Below are 22,976 nucleotides of genomic sequence, written 5' to 3'. Positions count from 1 at the left end.
AACCCCTTAGACCTTGCTGAAAAGTTTGTCTACTATTTCAACTTTTTGGCAAGCAAAAGAAAAAGTTGTCTGTACCTAGTTTGTAGGTTTAAAGAAATTTGGAAGGTGGTACTAGCAAGAAGCTCCTAAGTGAACATTGGGAAACTTTAACTTGTTATGTTTTATGGAGAGCTTGGAGCTCTTTAATGAGATTTCTCAGGGACCAGAACCATAGAGAAGTTCTTGTGTGAATGAAATGTAAACATTGGAGAGCAAGAAAATAATGTAGATAATTATTTTTTGGTATGGGAAATGGAGAAGGTACTTTTATAATTAGATGGATAAATTTCCAAATGTATTTGGTTTGAAAACAACAGAGCTGGAAAATGGATATAGCTTACTTTGTTACACTTGTTGTAGGTATAGTTTCATCAGTGAGCAGCTTGAGTATTCTCTTGGGAATATTTTCTTGTAACGTTATACAGTATCAAAATATGAGTTACTCTCATCATTTGTATAAGTATCCACGTGGCTGTGTAACTGCGATTTTATGTTTCTTGGCACTGACTGAGATAAAGACAAGATAGTCTAATACAATGTAAAAAGGTAATACTGAGAGAAGTGAAAACTACTTGATCTGCTCCTACTGGTGGCATAAGCTTACTGCCCCTCCAGTATGATCTGGCTTCCTGAAATAGACTACCTTGTTTGCTTATGGTTAACTGGTAGTATCTCGAGTCACTGCTGGAAATTATTAGGTTTATCAACTTGAAAGCGAAGAAGAAAAAATAAGTGATGCAGGTGGGTAAGGTAGTGCTGTCTCAATTTATTTTAGTTGATTAAAAGTATATAAGGGTATATGACTCAGCTGCTGTCTATCATTTGTGGGGTGAGGCAGAAGATGCGTATCTTCGAATGTTTGTACTTGTTTGAGATTAATACATTTTCATGCTATTGTGTGCATAACTTTGAAAGTACTCGCTTTGGACTCTTTGAAACTTCAAGTCAATATTAAGGTGCTTTTAAATTATTGGGGTGTGGGGGAGTGGAATGGGAAGGAAAAGAAACCCCAGAAGCCCAACCAAACCTTTAGATTATGCCAGACTTGTTTTTTATATGTTTTGGACCTTTGTCATCTGTGTTTGATCTCCCATACACTATGTGAAATTTAGCTACAGAAGCTTCTTGCTCATATGAATACTGCTAGTGGAAAGCAATCTCCTCAATTTGTTTGAAGTTTTTTTCTGCAAAGGTAGAATCTGTAATTTTTTAATACCTTTTTTTTCTTGTTCAAGAGGGGACTGGATGAGGCACTTGGTGCCATGGTCTGGTTGACTGGATAGGGCTGGGGGATGGGGTTGGACTGGATGATCTTGGAGGTCTCTCCAGCCCTGGTTGATTTCTATGATGCTACCAACCGTAGGGGCTTCTTGTAGCTTTCTGATAAATTGAGAGCACGTGTTGAAAGTCTGATAGACTTCAGGTTGTTTTTAGTGTATGATGTTTCTAGTGATGCGGAAGCTTGTGAAGGGAAAACCATACATTGCAGTAACTACATTTTATTTGATATATTAAAGAATATCTGAAACCAGTTTAGATTTAACAATTGATCTGTCCTTTTATTTTCTGTTTTTTCTGTGCTTGGCTGGTGGAAACCAAAACATATTCAATTTGCTAGTTATCAGTTAGTGTTGTGCTGCTTGAGATTCAAGTGGAATTTCAGATTTAAAAAGGATGCCCTTCAAAATAGCTGTGGCAGGCTACCAAATGCCCAAGTACTGATTATTCATAGAATCTGTCAGGGTTGGAAGGGACCACAAGGATCATATAGTTCCCAATCTCCCCATGCCCAAGGGGCAGGACACCCTACCCTACACTCAGGCTGGACCAGAGCCTCCCATCCAGGCCCGGCCCTTAAACACCTACAGGGATGGGGCTACAGACACCTCCCTGGGCAAACCCATTCTCGGCATCTCAACCTTTCTCATGGTGAAGAACTTCCTCCTACTCGTCCAGGCTGGCAACCTACCCATCTCCAGCTTTGCTCCATTCCCCCTAGTCCTGAGGATTATCTGTAGAGAAGGATGCCTTGGGTTAAGTGGTGGCACTCTTTCCTTCAACAGTTTATAAGCCACTGTCATGCAAGACTACTTTGTGGTATGTGTAATGTGTTTGGCTATTTTCAGTCAGCTCTTTGGGAGAATTCACATTAGTTAGGTAGTTTTCAACCTCTTTATTTGCAGCTGCATAGGCTGAAGGTGTTCAGTGGTCTTGTCATGAACATTATAAAAGCTTTTTTTTGCTTATTTTCTCTCTCTTTTTACTGGCTTCTCAGTTTTTGTGCCTGATCTTTTAGCTTTACCAGGGTAAGTTATCTCCCTCTTTAAAAATTGGGATTAAATAGTTAATGTTTTTAAAAATGAAACATTGTCCAAATGTAGGATACAATGTATAGTCTTCTTGATTTGTAACATTTTCTTCTTCCACATAATTGAAATTTTCCTGTTTCACACTTAAACTTACTGAAAGAAGCTTGGTACTACTGCTTTTCCAGTTTTAAACTCCTTATCTCAAACCATAGCTCTTGTATGAAATCAAGCTTTTGCCTTTCCCTTGGAAAAATGTATAAAGACATTTGTAAAGGAGCTGCAGGTTTTTATGCCTAAAAGAAGGCTTTCTGTTGAATGATGCATCTCTGGCATAGCCTGTCTAATGGCCTTGCAACATGGCCGTTTTCAAGTTAGAAAAGACAGTTTCTGCAGTAGATAATGCAAAAACCCAAAAAACTTAAGTTCTTTCGAGTAGGAGTTGAGGGGAAGAAGTAATTGTACTTCTTATGTGAAAGATGTTTTAAGTTGCATTTTGTTAATGTCACTGGTGATCTGGACATATGCAAACATGTATGTTCACAAAACAGTTCTTTTTCATGTATAATAAAACAATTTATTTTAATTGGCTGACTTTAGGGGGGGTACTAATCAAACTATAAATTCTTTTAAGTATGAATAATATTAAAAATAATTGGAAGCTAAGTATTTATAACTATTTAACTTGTAGTCATACAGTATTACGCGTTGATGCATTTACTACATTGCTTTAAGTAGCCAAAACTGCTTTTCTAGGGTTAATATAAACCCTAGGAAAAACTTTTCACTGCTTTGCAAGTGACATACTGTATGTATGTGTAGGAACTGGATCTTTGGTTAGCTAAGCATGATGGCTGTAAGGAGCAAACTGAGGAAATGGATGAGATTCTGGTGTTTAAGAGGGAGGTGGGGGGAAGAGCTGAACATAGAGCATTGGCAGAAGCTTGTCTTAAAGGACGTGTCATGCTGGTTATGTTTTTTGCCAGAAGTGTGATTGTGTTTGGTTAATCCCTATATAATATTACCATAGGAGCTGCAGTAGAACCATTGCTAATATCATTAAAAAATATATTTACCATCTAAAAACTATTTTAAACTTGTATCTGTTAAGTGATGTTTTATGTTATCTTGAAATCTTAAATGCTTTTTGTACTCTCAATTTGGATAATGGAATATTTGCCCTTTTTTATTATTTTATATGAGGAAACAACAAAGCTAAGTAGCTTAAAAAGACAGTTAAAAAAGTGTGATTATTTCTTGTATATTTCTGGGTAAAGCAGATTTAGTGTTACTCCAGTTCTCTTTTAGAACTGAACTTCAGGACCCAAGATGCTCTGATATTTCTGGTGAACAGGCAGAGAGAGTAGATGTTTGGCTCAATTATGGGATTTACTTTTCAATGAGACTTTTCAAGCATGCTCCTTTTTGGGCATTTAAAATTATTTTTAGTTCATTCTATTCTGTGGCAACAGCTATATTGCTTAATATGGCAAATGACAACTACTATATTTACCTTCCAGCTTTCTTTTTCTGAGAACAGAAGTACCTGCAGAATGGTTGTGGTTTTAATCCTGTGTTGACTTCCTTTGCTGTTAAATCTCACAAAATGTTATGGGAGTTAATTTGAAATCCTAGTCATGGCAAAACCTTTTATTTCTTTTTAGTTTCTTTTTTTGGTGGCTGTGGGAAGGGACAGAAGACGCTGTAGCAACTTTACGCCTAGCATTTCATAGAACATGTCTCTTTTGTGTCCCCCGTATTTGCAAATGTGGTTATTTTCAATGTTATTTCTCCTCTGTGTGCTTGGAATATAGTCAGATCACTATGTCTATATGTGTGTGTGTATATGTGTTTAATCGCTTAAAATATATGTCTATGCTTAAAGCTGAAACAATATTCCAGGAAAAACCTTTTTTGTGATGGTTCAGGTATTAATAATTAAACTTGTTATTTTATGGTTTAGCTGCTTTTGCTGTGTGTTTAGAAACCTCCTACAGGGTACTGTTAAGGCTGATCTTGATTTTTGTGCTTCATGGGACACATCTGAACCATGGATTTTCCCCTGAGATAGGCGAACATAATAAGGGGAAATAGTCTGCTGGAGTGGGAGAAAGATGGGGTTGAACGGGGGGGAGGTAACAGGTCAGAAAGAAGCTTCAGCCTCCCTGCCAATATTTGTATCTACAGTGAAAAAGAAACGGAAAACAGAAGACCTTACGCTTTCTTCGTGGTTCATAGAAATGTAAAAAGTAAAGATTAACTGGGAAATTATGCATGGAGAGTCTTAAGTACATAAAAATTGCTCTCTAGCAGTTCTTGAAGGGAAATGTTGCAGGAAGTCATGTAAAAATACAGTTTCCTTTCTGATTTTGTGCATTGTGTATTGGATAAAGAACTTTGTTTTGACAATATTATGTGCTTCTTATTTGTCAGACTTCATTATGCTGAAATTGGTGTGCTTGTTAAAAATGCAGTGATAAACTTTACAGTTTATAGGACTCAAGCAGCATAATCAGATTTTTTAAAGTGCTCTCACGACACAGCAGTATGACAGTGAACATATGCATGCCCTTTGACTTTTGCTTTCCTTAGAAATACGTGTCAGAAGTAGTCAAGTTTGGTTTAGTATTTTATTTGTGGGGTGGTTTTGTTTGTTTCTTTCTGGTTTGGTATAAATATCTGCCTGTGTTCTGGTTTACAGTGTGGCATGTTGAACATTTTGAATGTAAAAGGTGTTAATTTCTATTACAGAAAAAGTCATTCCATGAGATTACTTAGAAACAGTCACTGAGGTGTACATAGATTTGTAAAACAAATATACATTTATATTTCTCCTCTGCCTTCCATATAGAATGTGTGGAGTGTGATTTGGAATTTTAGTACTTAGTTGAACTATTTTTGTTTTTTTTTCCCTTTCCCTGGTGATTGTTGCAAGCTTGCAGAGAATTTACTGATTTTGGACTTACTTTTACCCCTGGCACTGCTAAATGTGTGATTCCAAATATCCATAGTAAAAGAAAAAAAACCTGCTATCCATTTTCTTCCTGACTGCTTTGGTGTGGGAGGGCTGTTGCTGTGAACATTTTGTGGATACATTTAACTTGCAGACAAACTACCAAAATGAGGCAATGTTGCTCTCATTTGTCTTCCTTTCTGTGCAGTCTCTGGTATTTCTGTGGCAAGTTGACAGGCCACGAAGAAATGATGCAGTGACTGATGGCTTTTTTTTCAGGGAGATGGCTGCTTTCTGCCAATTAGTTCCTGAACCAGCTTGCTTTGGGTTCAGATGAGTGCTGTAAGTGCATCGAGGGCAGTTAGCAGGACTGTGTAGGCCTTTAAAAAGTGTGGGCAGTAGGACTGTACCTTCCAGGGACTGGGTTAACACAGGCTGCTCTCATAAGCCCTGCCTCATTCTCCTCACAAAAATCGGAGGGAAGGGTTTAAAAAAACACCCCCACACCCCCCCCCCAACAACAACAACAAAAAAGAAACCTAACACACCAAACAAAATCCCCAATAACACTCTGGATTGAGATAAGGATTTTTAACGAGATCACATGCTTTATGATTAGCTAAGCAAAAGTAGCAGCAGAAAGTGATAAAACAGTTCCTTCGACCCAAGTATGCAGCAGCCAGCCCAGCAGAAAAGACCAGCACCCCAAAACTGGAAGCAGCAACCAGAACAGGAAACCTCTAATGTTACAATCTGAACTTAAAGCCCCACAATACTTTGCTGCAGCCAGCACTTCCACTTTGCAGCTGGCATGATGGCAGCATGGGTATGAGTATCAGCAGCAGATTCAACTCAACCCCTGCCAAATGTCTGTTATCTTCAGCATGAGTTTTTCTTGTATTGATGTTGAATGTTCGTTGTTTGCAGAAGCAACACAATAACACTAGGACCAAAATCTTACCAGAATTTTGTATGTGCCTAACTAGAGAGGAGGATAAGCAAATGCAGTAACTTTCCCCTCTAACAATTTTCAATTCAGCTAAAATCTGTAAGTTTTGGTGGATAGGTTTTTCATCTCATGCAGATGCTTCTAACTGAAGTAGCCCCAGCATTCCTTTAGCAAGGAGCTTCACAGCTTAATTGCACACTTTGAAGAATTGCCTCCTGTAACATATTTTAATTGTTTGCCAACCTTGTTCGGCATTCCCCCTGTGCTTGTCAATTCTTTACAACCTAAAGTGTCCTAGCTAGCTGCGTTGATTCTTAGGTGAAACTTTATCTTACTGCTTAGCATTTCATGCCCACCTTTAAAATTTCTTTGGGCCTTCTGTATTCTATTTTGAAACAAGGATATTTAGGTAGCAAGCCAGTCTGCAGGTCTATGGATATGTGTGCTGTGGTTTTGAGCAGTTAAAGTTCTTACAGGTTTTGTCTTATTACTCTCCTAATATTGAATTTTGCTTGCTCATTGCCATGAGCACTGGGATTTATAATGGTAGATATTTTGTGGAAATGTTGTCTTGCTTTTGGATGGTCGGAGACTATCATTTTATATGCTTGGATTGTTCTATTTCCCAAGTACCACTGCACCCCTGCATATGCTGAATCCAACTGCTTACTGTTGTAAATTGTTCCTACTTTGTAATTAGCAAAACATAGTCTTATTGCTTAAAATAAGGATCAGTGCTGGGCCCAGTCCTGTTCAATATCTTTATTGATGATCTGAACGAAGGGATTGAGTCCAGCATCAGTAAGTTTGCAGATGACACCAAACTAGGAGCAGCTGTGGATCTGTTGGAGGGTAGGAGAGCCCTGCAGAGGGACGTGCCAGGCTGGATGGGTGGGCAGAGGTCAAGGGTGCAGGTTTCTCTACTTTGGCCACAGCAACCCCAAGCAGCACTACGGGCTGGGAACGAGTGGCTGGAGAGCAGCCAGGAAGAAAGGGACCTGGGGCTACTGGTAGATAAAAGTTTGAAGAAGAGCCAGCAGTGTGCCCAGGTGGGCAGGAGAGCCAATGGCATCCTGGCCTGGATCAGGAATAGTGTGGCTAGTAGGATGAGGGAGGTTATTCTTCCCCTGTGCTCAGCAGTGGTCAGGCCACACCTTGAGTGCTGTGTCCAGTTCTGGGCTCCTCAGTTCAAGAGAGATGTTGAGGTGCTGGAAGGTGTCCAGAGAAGGGCAGTAAGGCTGGGGAGGGGCCAGAAACACAAACCCTATGAGGAGAGGCTGAGGGAGCTGGGGTTGTTTAGCCTGGAGAAGAAGAGGCTCAGGGGTGATCTCACTGCTGTCTACAACTCCCTGAAGGGAGGTTGTAGCCAGGTGGGGTTGGGCTCTTCCCCCAGGCAACCAGCAACAGAACAAGGGGACACAGTCTGAAGTTGTGCCAGGGGAGGTCTAGGCTGGGTGTTAGGAGGAAGTTGTTAGCATTGGAATGGGCTGCCCAGGGAGGTGGTTGGAGTCACTGTCCCTGGAGGTGTTGAGTCCAAGCCTGGCTGGGGCACTTAGTGCCATGGTCTAGTTGACTGGATAGAGCTGGGTGCTGGGTTGGGCTGGATGATCTTGGAGGTCTCTTCCAACCTGGTTGATTCTGTGATGAGAATTGGTGTTTTATTTCTGCATTGTGACTGTTTGGAAGGTAAAAAATACGAAAGGAGATTTGTTCTCTCTGTTTACTTTGTTTCTTCCGTGTCTTTTGTGTTTTCTTATACAAAGGACCTTGTGTAAAAATATTGCTAATTCTAGCTAACAGATTTTTAAACAGAAATTATTAAAATTTGGCAAAAAGTTAGAATCTGCCTACGGAATGTAAGTCAATCTCAGCTGTTTTTGCGGAGAAGAAGTTCCCAGTTCCAATATCGGTGGCTGCTTTGCTTTTGAAAAGCTACAACCAGGCTGTTGAACGTGGGACACTGGCTTGTTTGTGCTGCAGAGCGTTAGTGTTTAAGGCAGCAGCTTTAGAACTACAGATGTGGGCCTCTTAACCTGACTTGTAAGTCCTCTATTTACTTCATGGAGAGTTAGATAAAGCTAAGTGGCATTCACGGACTCTTAAATCCAAAAGAAATCGGAAGTGGGATATGTAGGATTTTTTTAGGCCATGCTTTGACTATCTTGGCTCTCGGTGGCCAGGTGTAACTAGGATGGGCACTTAACAGGGGTTTTTAAAGTCAGTTACTTGCCTCTTCCCTATGCTGTGATGTGCTTTACCTTTCTCTTTACAACATAGCTAATGACATTGTGCTTCCCTGCCACCTTCTTACTTTCTCAATTAGGTTTCCTCACCTGAAGAAGTGCCCTAGAGTGTGGAAAAAAATTTCAGTCTTACAATACTGCATGAGTTGAGATGTTGATTAAAGGAGGAGAGATGACCCAAAACTCAGCCTTCTGTTTGCTGGGAAATGGCAGCATAACGACTGGGCTGTCACAGAATTGGTAGATGCCTTACAGACGTCAGTTTTATTGTGTACTTCAGGTAGAACTTGGTTCTGTGTGCTACACATAGAGTGCTCTAAATGAACTGGGCATTTCAGAGGCTTCAGTGCAGAGATACGTAAATGGTGCTGGGTTATTGAGCTTCCCGCTGTGGGCATATGTAGTGCCAGAGATCTGCATTTATTATGAGGTTGACTAGATGACCAAGCAAGGATTTTTATTTGTTTATTCCACCAAAACACCTATGTTCCACCCTCATGTTTCTCTCTAAATAGCAGTGCAGTTCTGAGACTGTAGATCTGGGTGTAACTAACCTTAGTTCCATAAAAAAGGCCAAGTTTTCTTGCTGATCAGACAAGAAAGTGTTACTGGTGTATTTGTGCCTTTTACTGCAGACATGGAGGTTACAAGAGTAGGCTACTCGCTTCCCTCTTGGAAACGTTTGGAATGGAACGTCTGGCTATTGTTAGAGACCTAAATTTGCATCCTTTTGCAAAATGGAAACTTGTGTTTAAATGCAGAGCATAGTGTCTGTGTGATACTGTATGAGAAGAAAGTTTTTCCTGCCTCACCCTCTGAAAAGAGTATTTGAAGGTCCTTAGTGGTGTATCTTTTGTAATGTAGGTCAAAGTTTCTATTTAGTTTCTAAGGTCTAATACAAAACAGGTTTCTAAGTTCTAATACAAAATAGGTTGTTTTGGTTGCCAATCCTACTTCTGAGGGAGAAAGAGGGTAAAGTATTAACTGCTTACTATTTCTGCCTAAAGTTAATGTTTTCCATTGTAATATATCAATGTTTTTGTTGTTAGGTTGTTGAAGACTATGCTGGAAGATGGCAGGTTCCTTTGCCTCAGCTTCAGGTGCTTCAGACTGCACTCTGTTGTTTCACATCTGCCTGTGTGTCGTTCCCAGCTGACTGTGAGCACGTACAATACGTATTGAGTAGCCTAGCTTTGTAAGTACTTCTGAAACATTTTATTACTTCCTTTACCCTACAGGCTGTCTGTGGTACTTCTATAACAGCAAAAGGATCTCTGAAATTCGCAGAGCTTTTAAAAAAGTGACTTTCCTAGGTGATGTAGCTACATGGAACCAAGAATTGCTAACTGAAGATACAAAACTGAGAACTTAGTTTTGTCCTTGTTAAATATTTAAGCTGAGTATTGCAGTGCTGTGTCATAAGGGTTTACTGGCAAAATGAACAATCTTAGGAGACAAGTGAACACAGCGAAATTTCTTTTTGGAATATTTTGCAGTATTTGAAGACCAGTGTTTGGCAGTACATAATTGTAAATTATCTTAAGTTTTTACTGTTCTACCTCCAGTGATGTAATAGGTTAAGTATTTGTTAAGATCAATTTCTTGTAGTATTGAAGAAGTGACTCAATTTTAAAACATATTTTAATGTTTGAGTCATTAAAATGCTAAAGAGAATTACTTGTTACGTAGTTAACTGACCAGAGGGCATGTTTAACTTGAACTGCAGAATGTTAGCTCACAAATCCTGCTATAATATCAATTTTTTAAAATTGATGCATCAGTGTTTTTCCCACATGAAAGCTGAAAGTGTCAGGATAGTCAGGATAGGTAAGTAGGAGTGTTGTTTTGTTGGAGTTTTCTCTTGTTCTAAAAACCTACTTTTCAGTTTTCAGAACCTCAGTGATGAATGGAAGCAGGAAAAATGGATATACATAGCTGGGGTGCAGTGTACTTGATCTCTCAGCATATGGGAACAAACCCCTAAAAAGTAGATTTATTGTGAGTTTGGTTTGAGTGAAGTAGATTTATTTGTCCATCTGGTTAAACTTTTTGTTGAGTGGTGCTTTGTTCAGAGTTGTTTTTTTGTGCAAGTGTCTTGCTTCTGCCTCATCTAGTCATCAGAAGTGAGTGCTCTCATAGTCTTCCTCTCCCAGTTTGCTTGGTCAGGAGAACTGGGTTGACTTACCCTTTTCACCATTCTTGAGCTATTAATACTAATTACTTAAAATCCCAGGCTTTATTCTGTACACTGACAGGGTATATGCTGTCTTCAAGTGTTGAAACTTCACCAAAGAGATTTATTGTGTTGTGTGTGTATGTGAAGCTATGTGACCTGGGACTACTTAATGGAACCATAAGACCCCCATTTTTAAAAACTGGAATTATTGGAGAATAACTAGCAGTTACATTAAAACCTGGTGACTGCCTGGTTTCTGGTTTTCCCTCCTAGACTTTTAGAGAAAACACTCAAAGTTCAAACCACATTCTTATATACTTTTAAGTATCAGAGCTTGGGAGGAAAAATGGAGAAATCCAGGTATTTGTATGTAGGGTGGTCACTTCCTGACAAAGAGAAGTGGATTGGTTGTTGGTTTCCTGTCACAGTTGCCCGTCTTGGTTTCTGGAACTAGGTTTACTCCCTGAGTTTTTCCTTCATTCCAAAATTCCAGTTTATTTTTCCTTCGAACTCTGTTTGAAGGGTGCAGTTTTGCATGTGATATAAAGGAATCCTGGGGATTAATAGTTGCTGGGAAACCTTACTTCGGTCTCTTTTGAAAATGTCTTATGCATTAAGCCTTAGTTCTTTGAGAGCAAAAATATGCCTGACTGTATTGTCATACTTGAGTAAGATTTCCTTGGTAACCAGGCATACTATTAATGGTAATGACTGTTGCATTTCCTATTCATAGCAGCCTTGGTATCCATCACAACTGAAGCAGTATCTGTATTGCTGTTAGTATCAGGAGGTTTTGATAATGGTGCCAACATACTCTTAATGTTCTTAGGCAATGCTCTGCTGCCAGTGATAGCAATGCAGTTACATGATAAATCCAGAGACATCATCATTATGAATGGATGGATGTAAATGTGGATGTGCAATGCTGCAGACTGGTTTAAGATGACAGGGCCAACTGACTATAGTGATTTTAACTGAATGGAGTTTGGTCCTGAGGAAATGCAAATATTTTGATAGCTTCCTTTTATTAATCTGACGTGAATGTGAAGCAGGTGCACTGATAGGGAAGAGAAATGTAATTCACACTTGTTCGCTATCCCTTTCCAGTTTTGTGGTTTTTTCCCTAAGATACTAGTCTTTTAAAATCTGCCCAAGCACATTAAAATGGATGTTTGTATGCATCTTTCACTATAGCCAGTTTTGTCTTACTTGATTTCTGCCTTGGGTGATTCCAGATCGTGACATGACTTGTGCCTGATCTTTCTTGACAATCAAGTATACTGAAAAATTTTGTTTATCAACATGAAATGACCCAATGTTTTTCAGGAAAAAAATATTTGGATACTAGTCAGTTTTCTTCATTCCATAGTTGAGCTGAGATTCAAGGGCCTAACCTGGAGAGAAATTGTATCATTTGTAGGGATACTTTGGGTGTTCAAATATCTTGAACTTAGACTTTAAATTTGGGCACAACTGCAAATAATTTGATTGTTCTGCAAAAGAGTTCCTTGTCCATAAAACAAAAGGCAGATTTTCAAGAGGTGTCACAACAAATGACTAAGTGCTGTAGTCAGGAAGTTAATTGCCATCAATAAGAGCTTGACTCAAAAACCTACAGGTTGGAAGTGCTGGAACTTCTTTCAAGAGTCACCTTCTACTTTCTCCTTCTCATTCTTCTTATTCTCCCTCTTAGTTTAGAAAGAATGTCTAGAGTAATCTTTAAGAAAATTATTGGTATTTTCTTCTGTTACAAGAGCAAAGCCTTTGCTATTCAGTCCTGTTTCTAAAATCTCTTAGATGCACAGTTTTTCAGAACTCTTCCACTGTTGTCCTTCTCTCTGAAGTTCACTACTGCTTTTGCAAGTAGTGATTGCAGACTACATTAGTGCAGTAGCTGATAGTTACTTTTTTCCAAATAGAAATTAAATTCCTTAGAATCTTAAGGCAGAGCAGTATTAGAATCATAGAATCAGTCAGAGTTGGAAGGGACCTCAAGGATCACCTAGTTCTAGCCCTCTGGCCATGGCCAGGGACACCTTGCCCTAGATCAGGCTGCCCACAGCTTCAGCCAGCCTGGCCTTAAACACCTCCAGGGATGGGGCCTCAGCCACCTCCCTGGGCAACCCATTCCAGGCTCTCGCCACTCTCATACTGAAGAACTCCTCACATCCAGTCTGAATCTCCCCACCTCCAGCTTTGCTCCATTAGGTGTGCTGGTGCTGTCTACAGATCCATGAGATCCGACTATCTAGTTTTTGACTGAACTGACTGAATTGCAAATATCACCTGGAAGTATGTCTCCGTAAGTGAAGACCTAAACTGACCTGAGCTCTAGAAAGCTGCATTTTACCAAGTTCTCCCATTATGCTTTTAGAGTCAGAATAGTAGAGGTTTGAAGTGACCTCTGGAAATTGAGTCCAAGACACCTGCCAGAGTGGTGTCACATAGAGCAGGTCATGCAGGAATACATCCAGGCAGGTTTTGGAAGCCTTTCTCTAGGCAAAGACTCTCTAGCTGTTTGAGTGCTCTCTCAATCAAACAGTAAAGGTTTTCCTCAAGTTGAGGTGGAACTTCCAGTTTGTGTCTGTTGCCCCTTGTTCTGTGACAGGACACCACTGAAAAGAGACTGGTCCCTTCTTGACACCCACCCTTCCGATATTTGTGAGAGATCCTCTCTCAGTCTTTTCTTCTCCAGACTAAACAGCGCCAGGTTTCTTAGCCTTTCCTCATTAGACAGTCCCTTAATCATCCACGTGGCCCTCTGTTGGACTTTGTAGTATTTTCCTGTCCCTCTTTAACTGGGGAGCCTAGAACTGGACACAATACTTCACATGTGTTCCCACTAGGGCAGAGTAGAGGGGGAGAAGAACCTTCCTCAACCTTCTGGGCACTCTTTTCTTAATGCATCCCACTGTAGCAGGTCAACCCCTAATCTGTACTGGTGTATGGTGGTGTTCCTACCCGGGTGCAGTGCTCTGCACTTATCCTTGTAAACTTCACTAGATTCCCATCCGTCCAGCTCTCTGGTCTGTCCATTTCTTGATAAATGGCAGCACAGCCTTCTGGTCTATCAGCCAATCCTCCCAGTTTTGTACTGTCAGCAAACACTGTCCCTTTATCCAGGTTGTTGATGAAGATGCTAAACTAGACTGGGCCCAGCACTGACCTCAAGGGAATGCCTCTACCTACGGGTCTCCAACTGTACTGGCTGTTGGTCGTGAGCCTCTGAGTTCTATCGTTTAGCTGGTTCTCAACCCGTTTCACCATCTGCTATTCTAACCCATGCTTCCTGACTTTATCAGTGAGGCTGTAATGAAAGGCAGTGTCAAAAGATTTGCCAAAGTCAAGGCAGACAGCATCCACTGCATATACCCATTCAGTCACACCATCGTAGATTACTCTCCTTGGTGGCTGCTCCTGATATCTCCATGTGATTGTAGATGATTTCCAAAATTACTTCAATGCTCCATTGCCTGTGCAGGGATGGAGGTGAGTCTAACTGGGCTGTAGTGTGCTGGATCTTCCTTCTCGCTCTTTTTAAAGAGTGACATGACATTGGTTTTCCCCCACTGCTCAGGCATTTTCCATGATCTTTTGAAAATGGAGAGCAACATCAGCCAGCTTTCTCAGTACTTGTGGCTGCATCCCATCAGAACCTGTGGATTTGTGTGTTCTCTAACATCATTGACTCTGGTGAAGGGTCTGGGATTCCTGAGGGCTTGTCTTACCAGTGAAGACTGAAGCAAAAAAGGCACTTGTCCTTCCCTGCATCCTCTCTTGACAGGGCTTCCACCTCATTCAGCAGTGGGCCTACATTTTCTCTTTCACCTTACTGATGTATTTGAAGAAACCCTTCTTGTTATTTTACTTTCTTTGCCAGATTTGGTTCTAAAAGGGCCTTTCCCTTTCTTGTTGCATCCCTACGTACCCTGATAATGTTTCTATAATGATTGTCTCAGTCACTGTATTAAAAATAGTTAAAATACTAGGCAAATGTTTTAAGATGATGACAAATAAGGCAGTTTTAGTTGCTGCTGAAAGGATTAGTTCAATCTCTGCTACTTCTTTTGAGGTAATGCTTGAAAATTCATTTTGCTGCATGTAGAACTATTTTTTTTTTTTTAAACCTTGTTGGTGGTAAAATTTAAGTTTTATCATATAGTTTGAATGCCACACAGAGGATGGATTAGTTATATTTGCACAGAAGTTCTCTCTTTGAAAATGATCTTCAAATACATTTTTGGAAGTATGAAATGAATAGCAAAAGGCTTTTTATTTGGAAATTTGAAATGAATGCCACCTTTAAGTCTGCATCTTCGTGGAGAAACTTCAGTGGGTGTTGTAGCAAGACAGGCTGAAATGGAATAAAAATTGTTAGTAGAAAGTGCTGTATTGGTTCTAGTTTAAGCTTCCTGGAGCCCAAAAAGCCTAACACAAAAATACATTAATAGGATGCTTTCCTCTCTTCCCCTTTTAGAAAGAAAGTAATTAGATGTAGGGAGGAAGACCTGCACCCAAAGAATAGCTTTGCTTCATTTTGGAAGTTAAAAAAAAACCTTTAAGAATAAGTAAAAGGTATTTAAGGTAAGGGGAGTTACCAAAAGAGTTATAGGGAAGGGAAGTGTGCTAGTTTGAAGCAAGCTGGAATGTTCTGGTAAAAGAACTAGATAATGAGCAGTGAAAAAGTAAACATGGTTGTGTCTCTTCGCTCACAGTCCCACTGAGAGTTCTGGGAAGAAGGAGGAAAACATTTGATAATATTCTCCATTTTGTTTTTTTCATTCTGCCTTTGCCTTCAGACCTAGCCACATCTCCTTAACCCCACTGCCACTAACCTTCCTTCTTAACCTCTTGGCTTCACCTCTGTTCTTCCTGGGAACTGGGGTAAGGTTGAGAGGGGCCGGGGAAGGTGTTGGGGTGGTTTGAGAGCCCCTCCTGGGGACTCAGGTTTCTGGGAGGGGAGTTGTGCTTCTGTATTGTTTATCCTTTGTATATTTCTGTATATAACTGTATATATTGTAAATAGCTGCTTGTATATTTGCTGCTGTAAAATAAATAGCTTCATTTATATTCCCAGAGGCCGTCTGAGTTAGCTGGGGCAAATTCAAAAGTGTTTGTGGGGGGGGGGGGGGGCGAGTTAATGCCCAAACCATCACATTTTTTAATTGGCTTTCCCAACGTGGGGCTAAATTTATTTGAGTGACTGGTAATTAGCTCTGGGAATTAAAATGAAGCTAATAAAGCAGCTATTGTACTTGTTTGGGGCGTTACACTGGTCTGGTTTCGTTTTCTTGGCATTTAGTTGGATAAAAGCTCAAATTGTTGCTTATTTTATTGATTTAGCTTATAAGAAGGCTAAAGCCAAGGTTTCAGATATGTTCTGGGCCTGGGGTGATTTTATCCTTGATTATGCTGGTTTTAATGTCACTGAAAACCTTACTAGTAACATTACAGGAGCACTTTTCAATAATCATAGAATCAACCAGGTTGGAAGAGACCTCCAAGATCATCTAGTCCAACCTATCACCCAGCCCTAACCATTCAACTAGACCATGGCACTAAGTGCCTCATCCAGTCTAATGTTACAATCAATAGAAATTCTGCTTTAAACACTGCGCTGATGAGAGTAATTTACCCTATAACTGAGATGCCAAATCCTTGTAGTGATTTTTACTCAAAACAAACTGTGGCAAGTCTGATGTGTGTCAATTTATGTCTTGTAGTTTTAATATTCATATTAATTTTGGCATTATGTGTGAAAAATTCAAAACCAGCGTCTGTAAGAACTAGGAAAAATTCTGTGTCTCAAATGCAGTCTCTTTCACAGCAAAACAAGGGAACACAGTTATCTGCTTCCCCCCTGCCAGCCTCTGCCCCTCCTTCTCCAGATTCTGGGAAGGCGTCCAATGTTCCCACAGGGAATGTAAATATAAACAACGGGCAGAGTTTGGCAGGAGTCCCAGGAGCACAGGCAGGTACCCAAAATCAGAATGTTCCTAATAACAATGACAACACTGGTGACACCAGCTTAGCCAGTTCGAATTCCCAGCCAGCAGACCAGAACCAAAATCCTGCTGCTAAATGTAAGGCAGATTTGAACTCACAAGCTCCAGGTCAGATCGCCAATAATTCAAACCCTCCAGCAGACGCGTCCAAGTCTGTTGCTGCTCAGGCCCTTCTGGCACCTGCTAAGGCAAAAGCTAAGACAAAGTGTGGTTCGCAGGAGGATGTAAGAGAGGGGACCTCTGGTGATCAGCAAGAGGAGGAAGAGGAGGCAGTTAGTCTGCGAGACCTCGCAAATGTGCTGAGACACCAATACTCAAATGAGAGGAGCGTTGTGAGGTTAGCTGCCAAGAGAGAGGATGGTTCCAATGAGTTTAAGAGTGCTATGAGGAAGGTTCTGTTAGGCCCGGTACCACCAGATCAACAGGAGGAAGAGGAGGAGGATGACATCCAGGGCTCCAAGGATCCACTCAGAGAGGTCAGGGAAGTTAGGAAGGAATACACAAGGGAATCAGGTGAGCCAATCCTAAGCTGGCTAGTGAGATGCCGTGGCATTGGTGCTAATGCCCTGCAGGTAGGAGACAAGTCTGCCAAGCAGCTGGGACCACTCACTAAGGAGAGTGGAGTGGACAAATACCTGGCAAGTCCTCTTGGTAGGGGTAGCTTGAGGACACGCCTTCTGTTGGCTGTGGCTATGAGATATCCTTCCCGAGATGATCTGCCATGGGCTGCCAAGAAGTGGAACACCATTGAGCAGGGAATTAAGCTTCTGAAGGAGTTTGCTGTGAAGGAAGTGCTTTATGGAGATCATGGTACTCATGAGCCTGATGATACTCCTTTGGGAACAGGTCTCATGAAGAGGCTTATTAAGCTTGCTCCTTCGTCTTATGCTAACATCTTGGCCAGTAAATTCCTATCAAGGAGTGATAATGGAAGGTCTTTCACTGTTGGTGAATTCACTGACCAGCTCAGGCAGATAGAGGACAGCTTGTCACATTCTGGTATAATCTCTGCCCTACAAACTATGACGACAGAGATGAAAGGGATAAAGGATAGCATTGAGAATGGCATTAGAAATGGCATGAAAGAACTGAAGGAGGACCTTACAACCTCAATTTCCAATCTGGTAAAGGATACCATTCCTGCATCATCTGAATGGGTGCATGTTTCTGCAGTCAGGAACAGACGCCCACCTCCTGCAAGGCAATTCCAGCCCAGGAGGAGACAAATTCCACCCAGACAGCAGCAATCACGTGCGTCACTGTGGATACTTCTGCGTGACACATACGGGGAGAACATGAACAAATGGGATGGTAAACCTACTTCAGCTCTTTCAAAAAGAGTCAGGGACTTGCAGAGTGGCAGAAACAGAGGCAGTAATGCCTGGAAAGTAGCTGTCACTTCTTCAGCTCCCGAGAGCAACTGCAATTGTTCCAACAATTGCAATTCCTCTCACAACAACACCAATCACTGTGTACACCCTACATGCCATGTTCAGCATTAGGGGTGCCCTGCCTCCAGCCAGGAGGAGGAAAGGGATAGTGGAGAGAACCGAATCTATTGGAATGTATTCATTAGGTGGCCTGGCAGTTCAAAAGTTTGGAAATACAGGGCTTTAGTTGACACAGGTGCTCAGTGTACTTTGTTGCCATCAAACTGTAAAGGGACAGAGTCCATATCTATCTTTGGAATCGCTGGTGGATCTCAAGAGTTAACTAAGATACAGGCTGAGATCAGTTTAACTGGTAAATAGTGGAAGACACATACTATTGTAACTGGACCTGATGCGCCTTGCATTTTGGGAATTGACTTTTTGAGACAAGGTTGTTTCAAAGATCCTAAGGGTCACAAATGGGCTTTTGGAATAGCATCTGTAGAGATTGAGGATGGTAAATTGAAATTGTCCATTAGACCTGAACTTTCTGATGTATCTGCAGTTGTGGGACAACATGACATAGAGGACCTGGAAGTGCCAATTGCAACTCAAACTGTTCACCACAGGCAGTACAGAACTAACCGTGACTCTTTGTTGCCCATTCATCAGCTGATTCGTCAATTGGAGAGTCAGGCTGTCATCGAGAAAGCTCATTCACCTTTCAACAGTCCCATCTGGCCTGTGCGTAAACCTACGGGCGACTGGAGACTGACAGTTGACTTTCGTGCCCTCAACGAGGTGGCGCCACCCATGAGTGCAGCTGTGCCGGACATGCTGGAACTCCAGTACGAGCTGGAATCGAAGGAGGCTAAATGGTATGCAACCATAGACATTGCTAATGCTTTCTTCTCTATTCCCATAGCAAAGGAGTGCAGGCCTCAGTTTGCATTCACCTGGAGAGGAATCCAGTACCAGTTCAATCGTTTGCCTCAGAGGTGGAAACACAGCTCAACCATCTGTCACTCAGTCATCCACAATGCACTGGAGAAAGGTAAAGCTCCAGAGCACATCCAGTACATCGACGACATCATTGTGTGGGGCCAAACTGCTGAGGAAGTCTTCGAGAAAGGTAACAAAATCATTGACATTCTGTTGCAAGCAGGTTTTGCCATTAAGAGAGACAAGGTCAAAGGACCTGCCAGAGAAATTCAGTTTCTGGGAGTGCGGTGGCAGGATGGTCGCCGTTACATTCCTCAGGATGTGATCAACAAAGTCTCTACCATGGCGGTTCCCACCAGTAAGAAGGACACACTTTCTTACCTTGGTGTGGTGGGATTTTGGAGACTACACATTCCTGGTTTCAGTCAAACCTCTGCATGATGTGACTCGTAAGAGAAACAATTTCGAGTGGGGACTTGAACAACAAGCGGCCTTTGATCAGATGAAGCGAGAAATAGTCCATGCAGTGGGCCTGGGACCTGTGAGATCTGATCTGGACACTAAGAACATTCTGTACACGGCTGCCAGTGACAATGGTCCAACTTGGAGTCTTTGGCAGAGAGCTCCAAATGAGACACGTGGTCGTTCTCTTGGTTTCTGGGGACGTTGTTACAGAGGTTCAGAGACAAATTATACCGCAACAGAGAAAGAGATTCTAGCAGCCTATGAAGGAGTGAAAGCAGCTTCTGAAGTGATTGGAACTGAGTCACAATTGCTTTTAGCTCCTAGACTGCCAGTTCTAAACTGGATGTTCAAAGGCAAAGGTTCATCACCGCATCATGCCACAGATGCAACCTGGTCTAAATGGATGGCTTTGATAACTCAATGAGCACGAATGGGTAATCTTGACTGACCTGGTCTGGCGGAGGTGATCACCAACTGGCCGGAAGGCACGGACTGTACCAAACCTCCAGAGGAGAAAATAACTCGTGCTGAGGAAGCTCCTCCCTATGGTGATCTCTCTGATCAGGAAAAGAACTATGCTTTGTTCACAGATGGTTCTTGTCATCTTGTTGGGAACAAGCGAATATGGAAGTCAGCAGTTTGGAGTCCTACCAGGAGAGTTACTGAAGCGAGAGATGGCGAAGGAGAATCCAGTCAGTTTGCTGAGGTAAAAGCTGTTCAACTTGCTCTTGATGTGGCTGAACGTGAGAATTGGCCTATCCTTTACCTCTACACCGACTTGTGTACCGCAATGAAGGGACGGGGCAACGACTTGATGCAAGCCAAAAATCCACTTTATTAGAAAAATAGGCAGGTATATATTGTATCAGAAGGGCTAGCGTGTTACTCACTGATTGGATAGAATTACAGTAAAAGTTAGTAACTACTATATGATTGGCTGATACTCTGCTCAGGCCAAAGACGCTGTTTCTACTTTCTTCTTTGCTCCTTGATATAAGTTTCTATGCAACTATCTGAGCAGTCCTGACCGCAGGATCTTACTTATCTTACTCTTCTGAGGTGTGTCTGACCCACACATTACATGCCCAAGGTCTATACTGTATTTTGTTTCGTCTTGGGCAGCTGTTCCCTGCTAACAGGCCATTCCCCTATTCCTACATCTCCCCCTTTTTGTTATACAAAGGAGAACCTAACAGTAGCACAACCAATCATTCGTTAAATACACAACAAAATACATAGTAGCAATATAAGTAGCAAGAATATTATAAGCAATACATAACAAAGCATTTTTACACACTACAAATAAATCCAATTAGTCCCCATCCCACAAAAGATTTTATAAAAAATAAATTCTAAAAAGTGACCATAACTAAACAAAGCAATTCTAATTCAGTGAAATTAACTAAAGTAAACTAACAACTAATCCAACCTCCCATATTCCCAAGATCACAATAACTGCAACTTTCATCCTAGAGTCAAAGATGTTACTTTGTCCTTGTCCATCTGATCTTCTTGAATCGATCCCTTGTAAGGACGAACATATTTTGCTGGTATCCATCTAGGACCTGACTCTGTGGAAACACAAGCATATCCTTTTCCCCATGTTATTAAAGGATAAGGACCTTTGACTTTGCCTGATTCTAAATCACGAATTAAAACTGGTGGCTTTTCCTGAAGCTCAAAAAGGCGATTATTTGCAAAATGCCGCACTATTGGTGGCATATCATCTGTCCTTGTGCAATTCAAAAAGTTGTAAACATAGAAAGCCTTTTGTAATCTTTCTTCAGGTGTCACTGAAATCCCTCCTCCCCCTTTTTGTTTCTGCAAAAGAGACTTCAAAGTCTGATGTGCTCTCTCAATGATAGATTGCCCTGTAGGGGAGTGTGGGATTCCAGTGACATGCCGAATTCCCCATGTTGAAAAAAAGCTTTGCAAGAATTGAGAAATATAGGCAGGGCCATTATCAGTTTTAATAGCTCGAGGCACTCCTAACATGGCAAAGGCCCTAAGAAAATGCTTTTTTGCATCCTTTGCTTTTTCTCCTTTGTGACAGGAGGCATATAATGCTCCAGAAAAGGTATCAATAGAAGAATGTACATATTTAAACAATCCAAAATCTGGAACATGAGTCACATCTGATTGCCAGATTTCTAAGCTGTTTGATCCACGAGGTTTAACACCTTCGCTACCTGTAGGTACAATGGTACGTTGGCAATCTGGACAGGATGCAATGATATCTGCTGCTTGTTGAGCAGACAATTCAAATTGCCTTCTTAAGCCTTTTGCATTTTGATGGAAAAACATATGACTGAGCTTGGCCTGAGCCATTCGATCAGGTAAAGTCAAAACTGGTAAAGTTAGTAAATCTGCTTGACGATTCCCTTCTGCAAGAAATCCTGGGAGGTCAGTATGAGATCTAATGTGCATAATGAAAAATGAATGTTGTCTATTATTTAAAAGAAAAATCAATTTCTGCAGCAAATCAAAAAGGTGAGGATTGGAAACATCTTTTAAGTGCAGCAGCTTCAGCACGTATAACAATCCCTGCCACATAGGCAGAATCAGTGACTAAATTGAAAGGCTTATCATGATGTAATTGAAACACATGTGTTACTGCTGCTAGTTCCACTATTTGAGGGGAACCTGGACATAAAGAAACTTCTGAATTGCAACCTTGCATATTAACATCCCACCAAACTATTGCTGACTTTTGTGATGTTCCTGACCCATCTGTAAAAAAGGTAATTGCATCCAGTGGTTGAAAGCTTCTCTTAGGTTCCTCTGCCAGAGCGAAAGATAAATGAAACAATTTGTGGGGTGGTGGGTGATTTGAAAACTGACCCACATACCCCTGGACTGCCACTTGAAATGGTAAGGAATTCTGCATCAGACAGATAAAATAAGCATCTGTAAGCGGGTTGTAAATGACTGAAAATTGTTTGCCCGTTAGGGTAACTACCCTATTCCTAGCTTTCATGATAATATGAGCAAACATTTCTGGCTGGGAATAAATAGTTTTTGAAGACTGATGGAGTAAAAAGACCCACTCAAGAAGTAGCAATGGATCTTTCAGGCTCAAATCTCATTGAAAGATGAGACCCAAAGGTTTAACATCATCCCACAAAATTATCAGAAACAGTGGCAGGTCAGGGTCCCAACGATGAGCCTGTCGTGATTTTATGGCTTCACAAATTTTTTGAATGGCTTTCTTTGCTTCTGGAGTCAAAGAACGGGGGGCACACAAATTAATGTCACCTTTTAAGAGTTCAAATAGTGGGGCCAAATCAGAATTAGAAATACCCAGAAGAGGCCGTAGCCAATTTATAGAACCTAGTAGTTTTTGAATGTCATGCAAATTGCTCACTTGAGTTTGCAGCTGAACCTTCTGAGGTGTTATTGTTTGAGCTCTTATTTTCCATCCCAGGTATTGCCAAGGTTCAAATCTCTGTATCTTTTCTTTAGAGATACAAAGACAGGCTTTTTTAATGGCTGCACAAACCTCCTGTACTGCCCGTTCCATGTCAAATG

The 22,976-nt window shown here is 41.2% G+C and overlaps 1 protein-coding gene across 1 annotated transcript in view; it reads left to right on the top strand.

The window, feature by feature from the left end:
* ZNF654 (zinc finger protein 654) overlaps positions 1–22,976 on the top strand; it is a 48,494-nt gene that overhangs the window by 3,096 nt on the left and 22,422 nt on the right. Inside the window, 1 exon segment of the mRNA XM_064166916.1 lies at positions 9,540–9,685. The gene's annotated coding sequence lies outside the window, so the exon portion shown is untranslated.

The sequence above is a fragment of the Pogoniulus pusillus genome, chromosome 28 (genome assembly GCF_015220805.1).
Source record: "Pogoniulus pusillus isolate bPogPus1 chromosome 28, bPogPus1.pri, whole genome shotgun sequence".
NCBI lineage: Eukaryota > Metazoa > Chordata > Aves > Piciformes > Lybiidae > Pogoniulus > Pogoniulus pusillus.
This window is presented reverse-complemented; position numbering and strand designations above follow the sequence as displayed.